The 18971-nt window shown below is 47.2% G+C and overlaps 1 protein-coding gene across 2 annotated transcripts in view; it reads right to left on the reverse strand.

The window, feature by feature from the left end:
• The window catches only part of LOC147698325 (protein SGT1 homolog), a 138436-nt gene that overhangs the window by 18796 nt on the left and 100669 nt on the right, over positions 1-18971 (reverse strand). The window lies entirely within an intron of this gene.

Below are 18971 nucleotides of genomic sequence, written 5' to 3' on the forward strand. Positions count from 1 at the left end.
TGGCGTTGTTCTAAGACAGGGAGGGATTTCATTCGTATTTTCTCACCACATCACAACATTTTTACACTACACATATTAACCCATATTGCAGGCTATAGTGTCTCATTAATTACACATATTAACTCAATCCTAGAGTGTATGCCAATATTGATTAATATTGGTCTTGTTGGCCACCACATATTACCATACTTTATGTCGTTAACCAACAGAAAGCGGCTTTCGAGACTTCACTTTTGTCTAGGATGTGTGCTATTCACCAATAGCCTCGGCCATGGGCTCTTATATGAACACTGGTTTGCGTTATTCTTTGCTTTTGCTAGTGTGCATTATTTTCATACTTATCCCAATCAATACACTACAATATGTTAGGATATAATACATCTACATTATCATGTTTCACTGTGTACCGATTCGGGGTGTGTGAAACAGGTTAGCCCCTACCAACCCCCTCCCACCCCCAAACATTCCCTACAAGAGTTCTCCGGCAGGTTTGTTGCTCTGCAAACATAGTTTTTTTAAAGTGCGCAGCCCAATAGGAAGATATTGAGATGCCAACAGTTTTTCATTTCTCTGCACAATCTCTTTTATACACACATCTCTCTCGAGGGTACCTAATTCGAACCAGGTATGCTCCCACTAAAGAGGGCGGGGCGTAACTGTACAGGTTGACTGATAAGAAGAGGTGCAAATGGCCGGGAGGCAGGAACAACAGAGTATATTCTAGAGTGGGTGAAGGCAGGGAGGACATTAAGAAAGGCAGGATCCAATGGAGGGGCAGAGGAGTACCAGGAAGCAACACAGGTTACAAAGGGAAATAGGAGAAGGCAGTGCAGCGTTCCAGAAGGGAAAAAGATCACAACTTCCAGGTTGGGGAGCAGTGTACAACTGACACTGGTGAATAGTGCAGGGCCAAAAAGTCGACGCTGAGTGTAATACCTCAGGCTCCCGGTGGGGGTGAGAAGTAGCATCAGCACTGGGTCAAAGAGAAATGGAATGAGAAGTACCAGGTCCAATGGAGGCAAAATAGGCAGCATATGGTCCAGGAATTCTCTGCGTCATAGCACTTTTCTTTTACCGTCCCGTTGATGTTCATCACCCTCCCCTCCCGTTGCCCTTTAATAACCTCCCTCCCATTGTCCGTATTGACTACCGCCCGCCATTAGGGAGATATAAAAAAAAGCTGACATGGCCAGCATGGCAGTGTCTTATCACTTATTTTCTAACTTTACTTTTAGCCACTGTGCACAGCCATGCTGCCGTACAACAAGGCCAAAAACATTGTCATAGCCGATAACTTTAAGACGCAACCTTTTGGCTTTGCCATTGCTTGTTTAAAAAACCACCTTCAAATTTGTCTTTGTATGAGGGAAGGTGTATAAATCACACTACATAAGCCAAAAGTGGAGGCTGTCTCCCAAAACCAGCGCTCACTAAGCCCTGCCCCTTACTGCTCATCGGGCACAGTATATATGTTCTTCTAGAAACCTCACCCATATGCTAATCACCTGGTGTTAGAAATGGGTGTCTCTAGTTGGCAGAGGTAGGTACCTTTGTCCAAACATGAACCCTTGCTTCTAGTCAGGGGAAGGGAGATAAACACTTTAGATAACCCCTGCTCACCCCCTTAATAGCTTGGCACGAGCAGACAGGCTTATCCCAAAGGTAATATGCAAAGTATTTGTACCAACACTCACAGTAGCAGTGAACACCACCACAAATGGACACCATACCAGTTTAGAAAAATAAAATATCTTTATCTAAACTTAAGACCAAAATGACAAAAATCTAACATACACAGTTAAAAATATGACTTACAAAAGGTTTCCAGAGCTTGTACCATAGTAAGTAATCTCTTTATTGCATGATTAATTAAAACCTTTGTATTCGCTAAAACACGTGTAAAAAGCTGAACATGATTTGTAATACTGAAATTAGTTAAAAAAATTTAAAACTTGCGATTTTTCCATAACATTACAAACGAGTAAAAACTGATATACAGTACAGCCACTAAGGTGCATATGGTATCGAAAGTATAAGCTCCCGAGTGATCCTTGGCAACGCCGGCTCCTTTAGTGTTAATGTACCTTTGAGGTGAGTGTTAAGGGTTTTGATCTAAATAGCATTGGAGTCTATGAGTGGGTGTTGGTGGGTTCTTGTTGACAGTTGCAAACTGCAGTTCCTCAAATCATTTGCTCGCCCCGTTCATAACACCCCTTCCCAGGTGATTCCAATGTTGGTGATAGGATGGTTTCTAGGCCCGCATTGCTGAGCCTGGGCTGACACAATGTATTTGAGGATTTTGTGTGGCCATTCCTGGCCCACAACCCAAAAGTGGCTGTTTAAAAACACAAAGGAACAATAGTGATAGACAAAATGATGACTTTCAAAAGGTTTCCAGAGCTTGTACCATAGAAAACTATGGATGCATGACCTTTACACAAAGTATCTGTAGTTGCGTCAACATTCACAACGCCAAACAGCCACAGAGTGAAGAAGCGTTGAATACAAAGAGATGCGTCAGTTCCTGAGACCACGGGGAGGTGATGCGACAGTTCTGATGCACGCAGGAGAAGTGATGCATTGAATTCAGTCTGTAGGGGGGGGGGAGGGGGGGGGACGGAGTGATACGTCGATTCTTCGTGACTGTTCCGGTCCGCGGGTGATGTGTTGGGAAAACTTGCCACAAAGGTGCGATGTGTGTAAATCCGGGATGCATCGGTAATCGCAGCGAGCGCCGCTACGTCGGCTTTCTTCAGACGCGATCCCTCGGTGCGTCGACTCTTGCAGCGGAGATAGGCGCTGCGCCAGTTTTCGCAGCGGCACAACAGTGCGTGGAAATTCTTCTTGTGTCATGGAGATACGTCGGAAAAACAGCCACAAGAAGAGCGACGTGTCGTTTTTGTAGTTCAAGTTCCTTCTCTCTTCCAGCTCCCAACAGCAGCAACAACCTCCAGAGGTCCAATACAGGAACCTCCTGGCGGGTCAGAACTCACAGAAGCAGAGTTCAGGGTAGCTGGGGGTGAAGTCTTTGTGTCCCTGAGATTTCAGAACAGGAGGCCAGCACACACAGGACCTTGGAGTTCTCCTTCAAGCAGGGGACACCACACACAGCAAAGTCCTTCTACTTTCCTTGGCAGAAACAGCAACTGCAGGCCAACCCCACACAGCTCACAGCAAAGTGGTATTTTCAAACACAAAATGTAAAAAATCACCTTTCCTAAAAGATGCATTTTTAGATTCTGAGTTCAGTCATACTAAACTTTATTTTCCTAACTTGTTCCCAGGGGTAGTTATGATTATAAGATGCTGTAAGAAAACTCCCCATTCTATCCTATGGGAACAGATAGCCTTGCAATAGTGAAAAACTTAATTGGCAGTATTTCACTATCAGGAGATCCCACAAACATCAGGGCATGTCCTACCTTTCACATCCACTGAACCCTGCCCACAGGGGTACCTTGGGCCTACCTTTGCGGTATAAGTAAGAAAAGGGAAGGTTAGGGCGTGACAAGTGGGTGTATTGCCAGGTTGACATGGCAGTTTACAAATGGCGCACAGGCACTGCGGTGGCAGGCCTGAGTTACCTTTTCAGAACTACTCATGTGGGTGGCACAATCAGTGCTGCAGGCCCACTAGTACCATTTGATTTTCAGGCCCTGGCACACTCAGTGCACCTTACTAAGGGGCATATCAGTAAATCAAATATGCCAATCATGGATTACCAATCATAACAATAATCTACACAGAGAGCATATGCACTTTCACACTAATTAGCAATGGTAAAGTGTTAAGGAAAGAGAGAAGACCCCACTTGTTCCAGGGAACAGGGTGCTATAGTCATATAAAGCCAAAAGAGTAACCCTGGAAAGTCCAAAGTATAACTGTATTTGCTTCACTATCTCATTCTTACATCCCATTCATCAAGCATACTTTGCACAAATACACATCAGATATGTCTAACACACTAAAATGTAACGTTTACAATCTTTATTTATTTATTTTTTAAAAAGGAGAAAAGGAAAGAAAAGCAAATTCACCAGATCCAATTGACCTTATTCAGGACAAAATGTTCTTTTGGGGTCACCGTTCACTGTTTGTTGATATCCTTCTGCATATATAGAAAGATAAAAAGATAAAAATCAGCATCAATACTGATTTTTATCTTTCTATATATGCAGAAGGATATCAACAAACAGTGAACAGTGACCCCAAAAGAACATTTTGTCCTGAAGGTGTTTCCACATCTATTGGATCTGAACACCGAAACACATTGTTTTTAATATAGAATCCAAGTGGAGCCTAAAAAGCCTCAGATACACATTAATTTTTGGTACTGTAGGTCTGACTGAAAAAGATGAAGGGCAATTGGATCTGGTGAATTTGTAGCAACGGTATTAGAGCTACTGTAGGAAGGGGTTTGTTTTTAGAAATAACTGTGACGTGATGATTTAATTATATGTTACTGAAACTGTTTTTAATTTTAAATTGTTTTTTGTCTGATGAAATAGGCAATATGTCCAAATACCATGTATTGTATTCTATAATGTGTTTTTAATGAATATGCTTTCAGGAATCTTTCTGAAATTTTAAATTTGAAAACCTTGAAGAAAAAGGTTCTTTCCTTTTCTCCTTTAATAAAAAAAATAAAAATAAAGATTGTAAACGTTACATTTTAGTGTGTTAGACATATCTGATGTGTATTTTTGCAAAGTATGCTTGATGAATGGGATGTAAAAATGAGATAGTGAAGCAAATACAGTTATACTTTGGACTTTCCAGGGTTACTCTTTTGGCTTTATTTGCAATGGTAAAGTGCCCAGAGTTCTTAAGTCAACAACCGGTCCGGAAAAATAGGAGGAAGAACCAAAAACTTTGGGCATAACCCCCGGGCGACTCTACACTTTCTTCTGAAGACAACTTTGGGGTGATTGGTTTCCCTTGGATGGAGATTATCCCTTCCCTCAACCAGTATTTTGGCTGGCTATGACTGGGTTTATGGATACACTTAACATGGAATAATCACCACTACAACGCACCAGCAGTGCAGACTACCCCCCCCCCCCCGCAAGCTGTGATCAGAGTGGGTCTGTACCATATGCCACCACCAACCCATCCAACCCACACATCATCTCTCTGAATTTTTGGGAAATTATTGAGAACGACAACAAAAATGTATTCATGATGGACAGGCCATGATTACTGGTTTTGATGCTACTTAGAACCAGTTACAATGATAATAATTGTAATCATTCTCTATTTGAACTATCTTCACTGTGAAAAAAACCTTTCTTCACCTTTATCGAATTCACACATGAGCACTACTCCTTCACACCCCTCCCTTTTGAGAACCTCTCAGCTACTATAGAACGTGGTAATGTGTTTACCTGTTGAGTATGTGTCTGTGAATAAAAACAGATGTTTTTCTGAAGAATCAGTGGGTGCCATTCTTTTTGTGTGAAGGTGCACACTTGAGAACTTTGTATGTATTTGGTACCTTTTGCTGATCATATGCATGCCTAAATTGTACTTCAATGCAAAAGAAACAATTGATGGACGGAAAGCTGGACAATGCAAGCATTCACCCCCAGTCACAAGGATCTGGGTTAAATCCATCATGCTTTTGCTCACCACACCACCCTAGTTTGGACCCAGCCATATGTAAATCAGTCTTGACACTGTTCCTATTGGGAACAGTCTTGCCCGAACTGCCAAGCCAGTTCCTCCCTGGACCGGAAACCAGCATCCTGGGACCGGTTTCAGGGCACCACCCTTCATCAGCCAGGCTAGCTTAAATCCAGTGGTGTACTGAGCACGGGACCCACGTCTGGGCATACCCTTCCCACTAAGGGTGAAATATGCAAAAGAAACAATGGATAGATGGAATGCTGAATATTGCAAGCACTCACCCCCAGTTCTTTTGCTCTCCACATCACCCCAGTTTGGACCCAGCCATATGCAAATCAGTCTTGGCTTTGTTCCTTGTGGGAACAGCCCAGCCTGAACTGCCAATCCAGGTCCTCCCTGGACCAGAAACAAGCATTCTTTTGCGCACCACACCACCCCAGTTTTGAACTTCAAATCATAAATATCTCTTGACTTAATAGGAGATAAATAAGTCGAGGAACAACTGTTTTCTATACTACATTTCCAACATGCTTAATCATCAGGTCCTCACCTGGTGGGGTATGCACCACCAGGTGGGCTCAACCTCGCACTGGGAGGGAGCACTTTGATATTCTTTATGTTCTTAAAGGGATCTTAGGACAGAAAAAGTTAGAAATATCTCCAAGGAACCCTAACCCAATTCTTTATTAAGAACAGCACTGTGATGGTTGAACACAGAACATGGCACAAAGAGGCATTTACTGAGCCAGTGTGTTCATTCTGGGTCAACATGTTTCATATGCTTCACAAGATGTGCAGATTTCATCAGAACCTCTAAGATCGCAACTCTTCAGTTAGTCATATGAGAGAAGGAATTGTACTCTATTTAATTAGCGAAGAAGATCATTAGCAGACTAAGCTAATTTGTTCACATCAGGTAGCATTGATAGAAAAGTGCAGATCAAGAACCCTGGCAATCTGATAGACGCAGGGGGTGATGGTACGTAGCCAGACTATTAATTCTGCATTCAGATTGGGATACATTTTATTATTGAAGCGGAAGATTAGTAGAAACTCCGTTGTCTCTTTACTAAATTTCAGGTTGTTGGTTGCCATACAGCCATGTAATTGCGTCATACCTCTCTGGGGTGTGTTTAAGTTGTGGATCGAATACAGCTTTAAATAAAATTGTGTCATCAGTGTATTGGGTTAACGGTTCCTTTGGACAATGGATGTAATATATTGTAGTATTTAGCTCAATGGCAGTATTCATGGGTAAAGAGGTGTCAGAGAGGGAAAAAGAAACCATAACATAAGACACAATTTATGAATATTAGCTGTTTATGTAAATGCTTAATCAAATAATCAAGAAAGGTGTGTTTTGTCCCAAGTGAACAGAGAACCTATATATGTATCCCAACTCCACTCCTCTCGTCTCGTCACGGAACACTCACAGGCGGGTGCGGCTTGCGGTAGTGGACAACCGCTTCGTATACAGGCTAAAAATCTCGAAATATACTCCAAGAAATACCGCATTCACAGGAGGGAAGGTAGCATACACTTCTTTATTTGCCGTTCGTCAACAGATGCGTTTCAGCTCTTAGCCTTCGTCAGTGTTAATCCACACACTACGAGTCAGCATCTAAATAAAGTTTCGCTTTCAATAAGCAACATGGAAATGGGACAACACTCACTGATTGGAAATGGCGTGCCATCTTAGAATGCACTGTTTCACATTGACAGATTATAGCGCGCTAACATGCTATCTTCCATTTAATCGCCGAGATATGCTTTCCTATTTTCAGTGAGTATTGCTGTTAATAATGCCGTGTATCGGCTTATATCCCCACAGTATACCGCTGTAGGGAGAGGAAGGACTAACAAATTAATTATTATGACATGCATCTCATGTATACTCTTTTATACATTATAGATGACATATGTGTAGCCCTCATTGCATATTAATAATTTAGACACGATCATATTGCCGTGTATGAAGCTTGTGTGCCCCCCGTCAAGTTACTAAAGTACCGCACATTTCAGCAATAAATCTGAGCAAATGTTTCAAATATTTCACGTTTAACATGAATTTCTAAAATCCATAATCAAAATTAATAATCAAAAATCAAAAATCAAAAATCCAAAACGTCACAGTTCATACCCAATAACTTCTTTTCATATTATCAAATTCCTCCTCTTACAAACAGACAGCTAAATTAACGCCACTAGATCACAGTGCTAGTAAGATAGATCTAGGATTACTCTTCCCAGACATCTATCTCGGGAGTCTCAGGACACTTACTATTCAGCACGTATTCCTTTACTTTCTGGTGGATACGTGTCTCTATCCCCTTAAGGCATTTATTTGCCCAAGTGCCATGCCAGCTCCTCCCCTCCATTCAGACCTTTCAGGGATTTAGTCATCAGGTCTATTATGTACCTGGATTCCAGGCGTATGAGTTGCCTCAGCCTGTCCCCTCCTCTAATGTTGTTCGAGATATAGTCCAGTCCAAAGTACTGGAGTGTCCCCCTGTCCATCTGGTTAAATTCTGCGAAATGTCTGGCGACCGGGTAAGCTGGATCCGACTTGTCAATTGCCCTCATGTGTTCAAGAATCCTTATTTTCAACTGGTGGATAGTGCTGCCTACATAACTCTGGTTCACTTTGAGGATGGAGCGTAGCCAAGCTACGCTTACACACACCGCAGCGACTTTTCAGAAGGTCTGGCTCCCGCTGCTATCCCTCCTGTCCAAAGAGTTCAATGAAATCACATGCCCCAGATACCTCCGCATTCTGCGACTTACCGAAGCCACACATGACCCTCCGTGATCTCATGTACCATTGCAATACCCATTACCTGATTGTTTCTACGAACATCTCTCAGGCACGGCACACTGGTTGGGGTGGGAGGGGTGGGGGGAGGTTGGGGGTGGGTTCCTGGTTTCTGTTTTTACAGTTTTGCTTTTTTACAGTGCCTACCATTCGTTGCCTTGGCATTATACCTCTGATCTGGCATAAGCACCTCGCCTATTGTTCAATGTACAGAGAAGACGTGTCTATCTGTCTCGCTCGCAATATACGCCTATTGCCTCTCCATTGTACTGCAATGCTTGTTTTTGCTCTTAAAATCAATAAAACACATTTGAAATTAAAAAGCAGAAGAGATCAGTGCCGGCGCCAGAAGACTCACCAAGATCGCAATCGCCAGAAGTGGAGTAATCATCGCTGACAGTTAGCGCCATGCGATATGGGAAGTACAGCTTATGCCCTGCAGTAATGGCCATGCTGGTGAACATTATAGAACCGTGGGATGAGACATTGTGCACATGCAGACTGAGGCCTTACTTTCGATGGACACTCTGAGAGGAAAGTGAGAAAACTACATTGCCGGTCACCCTCGAGCTTGATCCGGAGTATAGCGGTGTGATGCACAGCACCCGGACTGGTGAGAGGTATTCGTGGGCCGCCCAGACTTACTACCCTATCTGGGTGAACACCACTGTTGTTATTATGTTGTTTTTGCTTCTCTCCTGTCTCCTCTTAGGTTCTACGAAGGGAGGGACAGGCCTGGTTGGAGTGTTTGAGAAGCTGCAGGGTACTAGGGAGGTGGGGGATATTCATTACTGGCATGTTTGGGATGCTTCAGTGGGAGGGGGTGGTAAAGGGATGAGAGTTCCACTGTACGGTGAAACAAATATGACAATCTTATTTAACAGATATGTTTCCTTATGTGTACAGATGTCCAGATACACACACTCACAATACAATGGTCAGGTGGTGACTAAATGGGGTAATGGCACAGGAGGATAGTTCCACACTTAGGGTGCTATCTTGGAATGTTAGTGACCTTGGTGATCCGAGGAAAACAAGGCAGGTTTTGGCCTACTTGGATAGACAGCAGATACAAGCGGCATTATTACAGGAAACACACATTGACCCGAGAACTGCGAACACCTTTGCTACTCGGTGGGCAAGCTGCCGTTTGTTTTCTTCCCTCCTATGCCCGTGGGACAGCAATACTTTTTCATAAACAAACCCGTTTTGAGCAGGCGGGGGCAATGGTGGATCCGCAGGGCAGATAAATCATAACATGGGGAAACCTGGGCAGAGATTCAGTCACAATTGCAAATTGTTACGGACCAAACACTGACTGCCCCGAGTTTTTCACTAACCTCTGGGGTCAAATTTAAACAATCGGCTCCACTCACATAATTTGGGGAGGGGTGTAGGAGAGTAGGGTCTGCAATCCTATGATCACCCAGATTTTTTGCTTTTGTTTCACTGGTTTACGACTTTCTCTGGCTGTGGGCCTGCCAATCAGACCCACAGCCTAGCTGTTCTCTCACTAAATTGACATGTGTACCTTAGGTGCATTACCCAATTGGAACTGGGCCACCTTGTCAGACCCTGTAACTCAGGGCATCGGTGTACCCAGGGCCTACCAGGGGCTGAAGCATGTATTATGCCACCCCTGGATGGCCATCTAAATCTGACACAACTGGCTGCATGACAGCTGGGGCAAGGTGGTGTAATCACCCTTTGCTTTAGATATAGTATACCTATATCTAACCACGAAATGGACACACAGATTCCTATCAGCCACTCCTATGGCAGGCCTTGACAATCCTGAAGGCAGAGTGCGTGGAATCGTGTGAATTGGCGCTGGCATGAGCCGAGCCCGGTTGCAGCTTGCGGAACCAAGTCCCAATGGCTGTTCCATGATAACGCGTACCACATAATGCTAACTTCGGTATCGCTTTATCAAAACATGTCGAGTAAGGTGTCATACGAATCGGGATATTGACCCCTCACCAATGCTGGCGACGGGGTTAGCATTCCACCCTTCTAGAGGGACACGACATGTACGTAACTGTGAACCCCGGTTAAAGTTAACTGAAGCCTCAGCTCCACAAAATGGATGCTGCCACCACAGACACGAGTCTGACCTCCTGCTGCTGGGAGTCCTTCCAGCGAGGAGAGCTTGGACAAAGGGTTTCCTGTCCGGGGCGGTGCTCGCACCATCCCAGACAGGGTTTTGTGTATCCTGGGTAGGCAGGGCTTTACAGGAAGGTGACTGCGGAGTGGCACCCCGGTGCTCACTACGCATCTGCCGGCTAGAACCAGTTCCAGGGGCACACCAGCCCCTGACCTGGGGAAAGTCCGGCATGGGAGAGGGGTGTAACCACCCCCCTTCCTGGTCCCACCCCTAGGGCAGGACCTAGTCGCGTACCCACCCCTTTCTTTAGGATAAAGACAGGAGCGGGGACCCTTCCAAATTAGATCATCTTTGAATCAAGAACTACTTTCTACGAAAGGAAGCTCAAGACTCTTCTCAAGATTTCTCCCTTGTGACTAAGGAGTAGTCACCCTGCATCCGCAGGCACCATCTAAGAACTCTGCGGTTTGCTGCACGTCCTTCCTCAGGAATCCGACTGCCCAGCTCGACGAGAACCGGCTTCCCTGGCACCTCTGACCTCTACCCACATCGTCAGCTCAGCTGAGATCCGTGGGTGCGACGAGACCTCGAGGGACCGGCCATCTTCAGAACCTGTACGACTTCTAAACCAGCACGACCGCCAAGGGATCCTCTGGTGAGTGCTTTGGGGTCCGAGAAGCCCCGACCCTGAGTAGCTCCAGCACCGAAGTTCAGCCTCCCAGCATCTCCACGATCTGCGTGGGGCCCTTCTGCTTTTGCCGCTCATCACGTTGTCTGGCTACTAGCTCGCTGGCTTGTGGCCTTCTCGACGACGTCCGACAACAACGCTGTTGGTCTGGTTGCTCCAGACTGACCTTTGCTCCCTTCTGAAAGAGGAGCACCCCGGACCCTCCTGGTCCACTCAAGACGCCATTTTAGGTCCACCACGTGGCCCTGAATTTGCCAAGGCGTGTTGCCCCAATCCTGGGCCCAGCGACGCCGACAGCATCAACCTTCGTGGGACAGCTCGCACCTCCATCCTGGTCGCCGACAACGCCGCCTGGTCCGTGAGATTGCAGAGCCTAGCGTCTCCCACTCACCTAGTCGAGGTGACGATCATCCAGTACCCTCCTGGTACCCTCTGACTACTGGCTAGTAGTTACGAACTTGGTCCCCTCTGCTTTCAGGTGTCATCCATCTCTGATCCAGGCTTGGATCACTACGAACTATCTTCACTGGTCGCCGGCCAGCAACTCCTTCCTTCCGGCTCCTGGTTCGTCAGCGAGGACTCCCGACGTCTGTAAAGACTTATGCAGCCGCAGCCCCTGGGCTAGGTAACTTCGGCATTTCGGTGCCCGCATAGCCTCCTTATCTAAGGGTCCAGAGTCACTGTCGCTTCAGACTTACCTTATCGGGTTCGCCCTAGAACACTAAACTTTCCGTGCCCTCGGGCATTTGTGTAGATTGTGCACTTGAAGTATTTTCCTAAGAGTTTTGTTGTGTGCTTCGTACCCTGTCCTCATAAAGAGTACAGGGCTGTTGTGATTTAAATAAATACACTGTTTATTTTCATAACACTTGTGTGGTGTCCTTTCACTTGGTGTTCAAGGGGTATATGTGATGGTATAACAGCTGGCTTAACATGCCCTCTAGAGTTTAGCCCGAAGACTGCTAGTATCCACGCTACTAGGATAGCTGGTCTAAGGTTGACTTACAACCAATCACCATAAGGGTCGTTTGGACTGATGCATAGTGATCACTAGAATAGTGAGCACTGCATATCAGGCCAACTTCTCACATTGGTGAGCAGCGGTTGGGATTTGAGCTTGCTGTTGTTTTACCACGCGTATCCTAAGAATATCTTGTGAAAGATCGCATAAGTACTCCAGGTACATATAACTTAGCTTAGAATACTCTGAGTTCTACTGAACCAGCTGTTGTAGCTCCTCAAGGCTTAGCACACCTTGGCTGCAACTCTTAGCAAGGGATCAGTAGGTAAACATATAGTGTAGGTAGGTGCATCACTTACACCACACTAGAAGCAGCATGTCAGACAAAGGAGGAAACTCTGAGTCTCCCCTTGTGTCAGTCGACCCTCCACAGGTCATGTCCAGATATGCTGCACTTAGCTTCCAAGAGATGCGACAGATTGTACATCCAGGAAGCTAAAACAGGGTGCGAACCCTACCATTCCTTTTCTGATTGGTCTCTTAGAGACTTATGATGCAAGGAGGGCTGGTAACACAGAACCTTCTCATCCAGATGGGAATATGCCTCCCCTCGAGGGAACCTTAGGTGACCCTGACCTTATCCATCTCTCCGCAGAAGGTGAAGAGGAGGATGAGGATCTAGAGCCATCTGAGGACGAGGCAGACAAAGGTCCAGTAGTAGTTAGCCAGCTAACTAGGGACAACTTAAGCAGGCACGAGAATGGAACTAGGAGACCCCTGGGGCCCCTCTCAGGCCAGCTTAACATTGGGAACGGACGAGTTAGGTCTCTATCGAGAGGCTCTAATAGATCCGTTCGAACCAATGGCTCTCGAGGCTCTTCTCAAAGAGGGATGACATCCCCTCAGAGGAGAGTGTACAAAGCTAAAGTAAGGGAAGTCAATCTGAGGATCGAAAGTGAAGAACTTGCCCTGGCCAAAGAGAGACTCGCCTTTGCTAGAGAGCAAGAATTGAGTGGGGCAAACCCCACTGGTGGCAGCATTCCCCCAAGGGAAAACAGGAGTTTAGACACTAGACACCTGAGTAAGATAGTGCCCCCCTTCAAGCAAGGGGATGATATCCACAAATGGATTACTGCTTTGGAGAGAGCCTGCACTGTACAGTGCGTCCCCCAGAGTCAGTGGGCAGCTATCTTGTGGCTCTCCTTTGAAGGAAAAGGTAGAGATAAGCTCCTCACTACTAGAGTGGAGGATGCTAACGATTACCAAGTCCTGAAGAACACACTGATTGATGGGTTCGGCCTAACCACTGAGCAGTACAGGTTGCTGTTCAGGGATACCCAGAAAACTCAGTCTCAGGACTGGTCTGATTTTGTCGATTGTGCCACTAAGGCTTTGGAGGGCTGGTTGCTGGGCAGTAAGGTTACTGATTACACAGGATTGTATAATTTGATCATGCGAGAACAGATTTTAAACAATTGTCAGAACCAGTTGTTGCATCAGCACCTTGTCGACTCGGATCTGACCTCTCCCCAAGAATTGGGAAAGAAGGCAGACAGATGGGTCAGAACAAGGGTTAAGCAAAACCAGGGCCAGAACCAGGGTGGTCAGAAGAAAGCAGACCAGAAGGGTAAAGATTCTAAGGGTGAACAAAATGACCAGAAGTCTTCGACAGGTCCCCAACAACCCAAAGAGGGGGGGGTCAGGCTTCCCAGAAAAAGAAGAATCAAGAAGGCCAATCGAAAAGGTGGTGCCAATACTGTAAAAGTAAAACTCACTGGTTTAGTGAGTGCACCAAGAAAGGAGGGCAGACTCCTGCTACTGCAGCCCCTAAGGCACCTGTGCCCCATAGTACAGCCAGCAGTAGTAGTGCACCTCCCAAGGGACTAGTTGGGTTAACCTTGGGTTCTGAGGGGTGTGACAACCTAGTTGGCACACTCACTCAGGCTGTCCTTGTCTGTACAGGGGATGTGGATATGTCCCCTGATGTCAGTCCCAATACTTTGGGCAAATACCGACAGACGCCTTTAATCAATGGAAGAATGGCTCAGGCCTATAGGGACACTTGTGCCAGTGTCACCATGGTGACACCTAACTTTGTGGACCCTGGACAGATCATGCCAGGTACGGATTTCCTGGTGACCAATGCCAGCAACGTCACTACCAGTCATAGTTTGGCGATTGTTGCTTTCTCCTGGGGAGGGGTAAATGGCCAGAAAAAGGTTGTTGTTAGTTCAGACCTCCCAGTGGATTGTTTGTTGGGCAATGATTTGGAGTCATCACAATGGTCAGAAGTGGAGCACAGGACTCACATGGAGATGTTAGGCTTGCCAGCACATGTGCTTGCTGTGACTAGGTCACAGGTCAGAAGATGCCCCACTGAACCAGTGCTGGATCCTGGGACAATGGACCAGACACCTCCCAAGAAGAAGAGCAGTAGGGTTAAGGCATCGCCTTCCCCCTTGCCCCAGGTTGAGGATCAAGTCTCAGAGGAGGCTGACCTACAGGAATTGCGGGAAACTGAACCTAAAGAACTCAAACTTGATCAAGTTGAGTTTCTGGGCTCAGGGGGACCTTCACGAGAAAACCTGGGGAAGGACCAGTTAGACTGCCCTTCCCTTGAACCCCTCAGACAGCAGGCTGCTGCTGAGGCTGCTGGGAACGCCACAGGTACCCACAAGGTATACTGGGAGGATGGACTCCTGTACACTGAGGCAAGTGACCCCAAGCCTGGCATGACCAGGAGGCTGGTTATCCCCTTGTCTCAGCGTGGTTTCCTTCTTACCTTGGCCCACGAGATTCCCTTAGCAGGACACTTAGGCCAGACGAAGACGTGGGACAGGCTTGTCTCACACTTTCACTGGCCTCACATGAACGAGGATACCAAGGAGTTTTGTCGCTCCTGTGTCACTTGCCAAGCCAGTGGTAAGTCAGGTGGCACAACAAAGGCCCCCCTTATACCAATGCCTGTGGTGGGGGTACCCTTTGAAAGAGTGGGGATTGACATTGTCGGTCCAATGGAACCCCAAACAGCATCAGGGCACAAGTTTATACTGGTGGTAGTGGATCATGCCACCAGGTATCCTGAAGCTATTTCCCTTAGGACCACTACAGCACCTGTTGTGGCAAGAGCCCTAGTTGGAGTGTTCTCCAGAGTGGGCTTCCCTAAGGAGGTTGTCTCTGACAGAGGTGCAAACTTCATGTCGAGCTACTTAACTGCTATGTGGAAGGAATGTGGTGTCAACTACAAGTTCACTACACCCTATCATCCACAATGCAATGGGCTTGTTGAAAGGTTCAACAGGACCCTAAAAAGGGATGATTCACGGACTACCTGAAAAGCTCCGGCGTAGATGGGACGTCCTGATTCCCTGCCTTTTATTCGCTTATAGAGAAGTCCCACAGAAGGGGGTTGGCTACAGCCCGTTTGAACTTTTGTATGGGCATCCTGTAAGAGGACCCCTGTGTTTGGTGAAGGAAGGATGGGAGAGACCTCTCAAAAAGCCTGCAACCAACATAGTGGACTATGTGCTTGGCCTCCGCTCCCGGATGGCTGAATACATGGAAAAGGCATCCGAAAACCTTAAGGCCAGCCAAGAACTCCAAAAAGCTTGGCATGACCAAAAGGCTGTCCTGACTGTTTATCAGCCTGGACAGAAGGTGTGGGTGTTGGAGCCAGTGGCCCCAGCAGCACTCAAAGACAAATGGTCTGGGCCCCACACAATTCTTGAGCAAAAGGGAGAGGTCACCTACCTGGTAGACCTTGGAACTCCCCGGAGCCCCCACAGGGTGCTCCATGTTAACAGGCTCAAAGCATATGTCGACAGGAAGGACATGAGCTTGCTCATGGCCATAGATGAGGGACAGGAGGAAGAGAGTGACCCTCTCCCAGACCTGCTCACTCAGAATCCTGATGATGGATCAGTGGACGGTGTTGTCTTTTGTGGCAGCCTCTCTGAACATCAACAGAAGGATTGTAAACAGGTTCTTCAATCCTTCCGGCATATGTTCTCTCTAACACCCAGTCAGACCAATTGGTGTACCCATGAGGTTGACACTGGTGACAGCTTGCCCGTCAAGAGTAAAATCTACAGGCAGCCCGATCACGTTAGAGACTGCATCAAAACTGAAGTGCAGAAAATGTTGGAGTTGGGAGTCATTGAACCCTCGGATAGCCCTTGGGCTAGTCCCGTAGTTCTAGGGCCGAAGCCTCACACCCCGGGTGGTAAGAAAGAGATGAGGTTCTGCGTAGACTACAGGGGTCTCAATGCAGTCACTAAGACTGATGCCCACCCAATACCAAGGGAAGATGAGCTTATAGATAGATTGGCTTCTGCCAACTACTTAAGTACGTTTGACCTGACAGCTGGGTATTGGCAAATCAGGTTAGCTGAGGACGCCAAGCCCAAGACAGCATTTTCTACCCCTGGTGGGCATTATCAATTTGTGGTAATGCCCTTTGGTTTGAAAAATGCACCTGCCACCTTCCAAAGGCTGGTGAATCATGTTCTCACTGGGCTGGATGACTTCTGTGCGGCGTATCTTGACGATATTGCTGTCTTTAGCTCCACCTGGGAGGATCACCTGGTCCACCTGAGGAAAGTGTTAGAGGCGCTGCAAGCAGCAGGTCTCAATATCAAGGCCACCAAGTGCCAGATAGGGCAGACACAGGTTGTATACTTGGGCCACCTTGTAGGTGGAGGCCAAGTTCAGCCACTGGAGAGCAAAATACAGTCAATCAGGGACTGGGCTCCTCCAACCACCCAGACTCAGGTTCGAGCTTTCTTGGGCCTGACTGGTTACTACCGAAAGTTTGTCAGAAATTATGGATCGATTGTGACTCCACTTAATGAACTGACAAGTAAGAAAATGGCAAAAAAGGTTCAGTGGCCAGCGAGCTGTCAAAAAGCATTCGATGACCTAAAACAGGCCATGTGCACGGCACCTATCCTCAAGAGTCCAGAGTACTCCAAACCATTCATTGTCCAAACAGATGCTTCTGAGTTGGGTGTGGGAGCTGTTCTATCTCAACTGAATTTTGATGGTAATGACCAGCCCATTGCTTTTATAAGCAGACGGCTGACCCCCAGAGAGAAAAATTGGTCAGCTATTGAGAGGGAGGCCTTTGCTGTGGTCTGGGCCCTGAAGAAACTGAGGCCATACTTTTTTGGCACTCATTTCAAGATTCAGACCGACCATAAGCCCCTCTTATGGCTAAATCAGATGAAGGGTGAAAACCCCAAACTGCTTAGGTGGTCCATTTCCCTACAGGGGACGGACTTCACAGTGGAGCATAGACCTGGCACTGATCATGGCAATGCAGATGGGCTCTCCAGGTATTTCCACTTAGAACAAGAAGACTCACCTGGTCAAGGTTAGTTTATTGTCCCAACGTTTGGGGGGGGGGGGGGTGGGGGGGGGGGGGGTGGGTCATGTAGGAGAGTAGGGTCTGCAATCCTATGATCACCCAGATTTTTTGCATTTATTTCACTGGTTTACGACTTTCTCTGGCTGTGGGCCTGCCAATCAGACCCACAGCCTAGCTGTTCTCTCACTAAATTGACATGTGTACCTTAGGTGCATTACCCAATTGGAACTGGGCCACCTTGTCAGACCCTGTAACTCAGGGCATCGGTGTACCCAGGGCCTACCAGGGGCTGAAGCATGTATTATGCCACCCCTGGATGGCCATCTAAATCTGACACAACTGGCTGCATGACAGCTGGGGCAAGGTGGTGTAATCGCCCTTTGCTTTAGATATAGTATACCTATATCTAACCACGAAATGGACACACAGATTCCTATCAGCCACTCCTATGGCAGGCCTTGACAATCCTGAAGGCAGAGTGCGTGGAATCGTGTGAATTGGCGCTGGCATGAGCCGAGCCCGGTTGCAGCTTGCGGAACCAAGTCCCAATGGCTGTTCCATGATAACGCCTACCACATAATGCTAACTTCAGTATCGCGTTATCAAAACATGTCGAGTAAGGTGTCATACGAATCGGGATACTGACCCCTCACCAATGCTGGCGACGGGGTTAGCATTCCACCCTTCTAGAGGGACACGACATGTACGTAACTGTGAACCCCGGTTAAAGTTAACTGAAGCCTCAGCTCCACAAAATGGATGCTGCCACCACAGACACGAGTCTGACCTCCTGCTGCTGGGAGTCCTTCCAGCGAGGAGAGCTTGGACAAAGGGTTTCCTGTCCGGGGCGGTGCTCGCACCATCCCAGACAGGGTTTTGTGTATCCTGGGTAGGCAGGGCTTTACAGGAAGGCGACTGCGGAGTGGCACCCCGGTGCTCACTACGCATCTGCCGGCTAGAACCAGTTCCAGGGGCACACCAGCCCCTGACCTGGGGAAAGTCCGGCATGGGAGAGGGGTGTAACCATCCCCTTCCTGGTCCCACCCCTAGGGCAGGACCTAGTCGCGTACCCACCCCTTTCTTTAGGATAAAGACAGGAGCGGGGACCCTTCCAAATTAGATCATCTTTGAATCAAGAACTACTTTCTACGAAAGGAAGCTCAAGACTCTTCTCAAGATTTCTCCCTTGTGACTAAGGAGTAGTCACCCTGCATCCGCAGGCACCATCTAAGAACTCTGCGGTTTGCTGCACGTCCTTCCTCAGGAATCCGACTGCCCAGCTCGACGAGAACCGGCTTCCCTGGCACCTCTGACCTCTACCCACATCGTCAGCTCAGCTGAGATCCGTGGGTGCGACGAGACCTCGAGGGACCGGCCATCTTCAGAACCTGCACGACTTCTAAACCAGCACGACCG

This window comes from Lissotriton vulgaris, chromosome 8 (assembly GCF_964263255.1).
Source record: "Lissotriton vulgaris chromosome 8, aLisVul1.2, whole genome shotgun sequence".
NCBI classification, from domain to species: Eukaryota; Metazoa; Chordata; class Amphibia; order Caudata; family Salamandridae; genus Lissotriton; species Lissotriton vulgaris.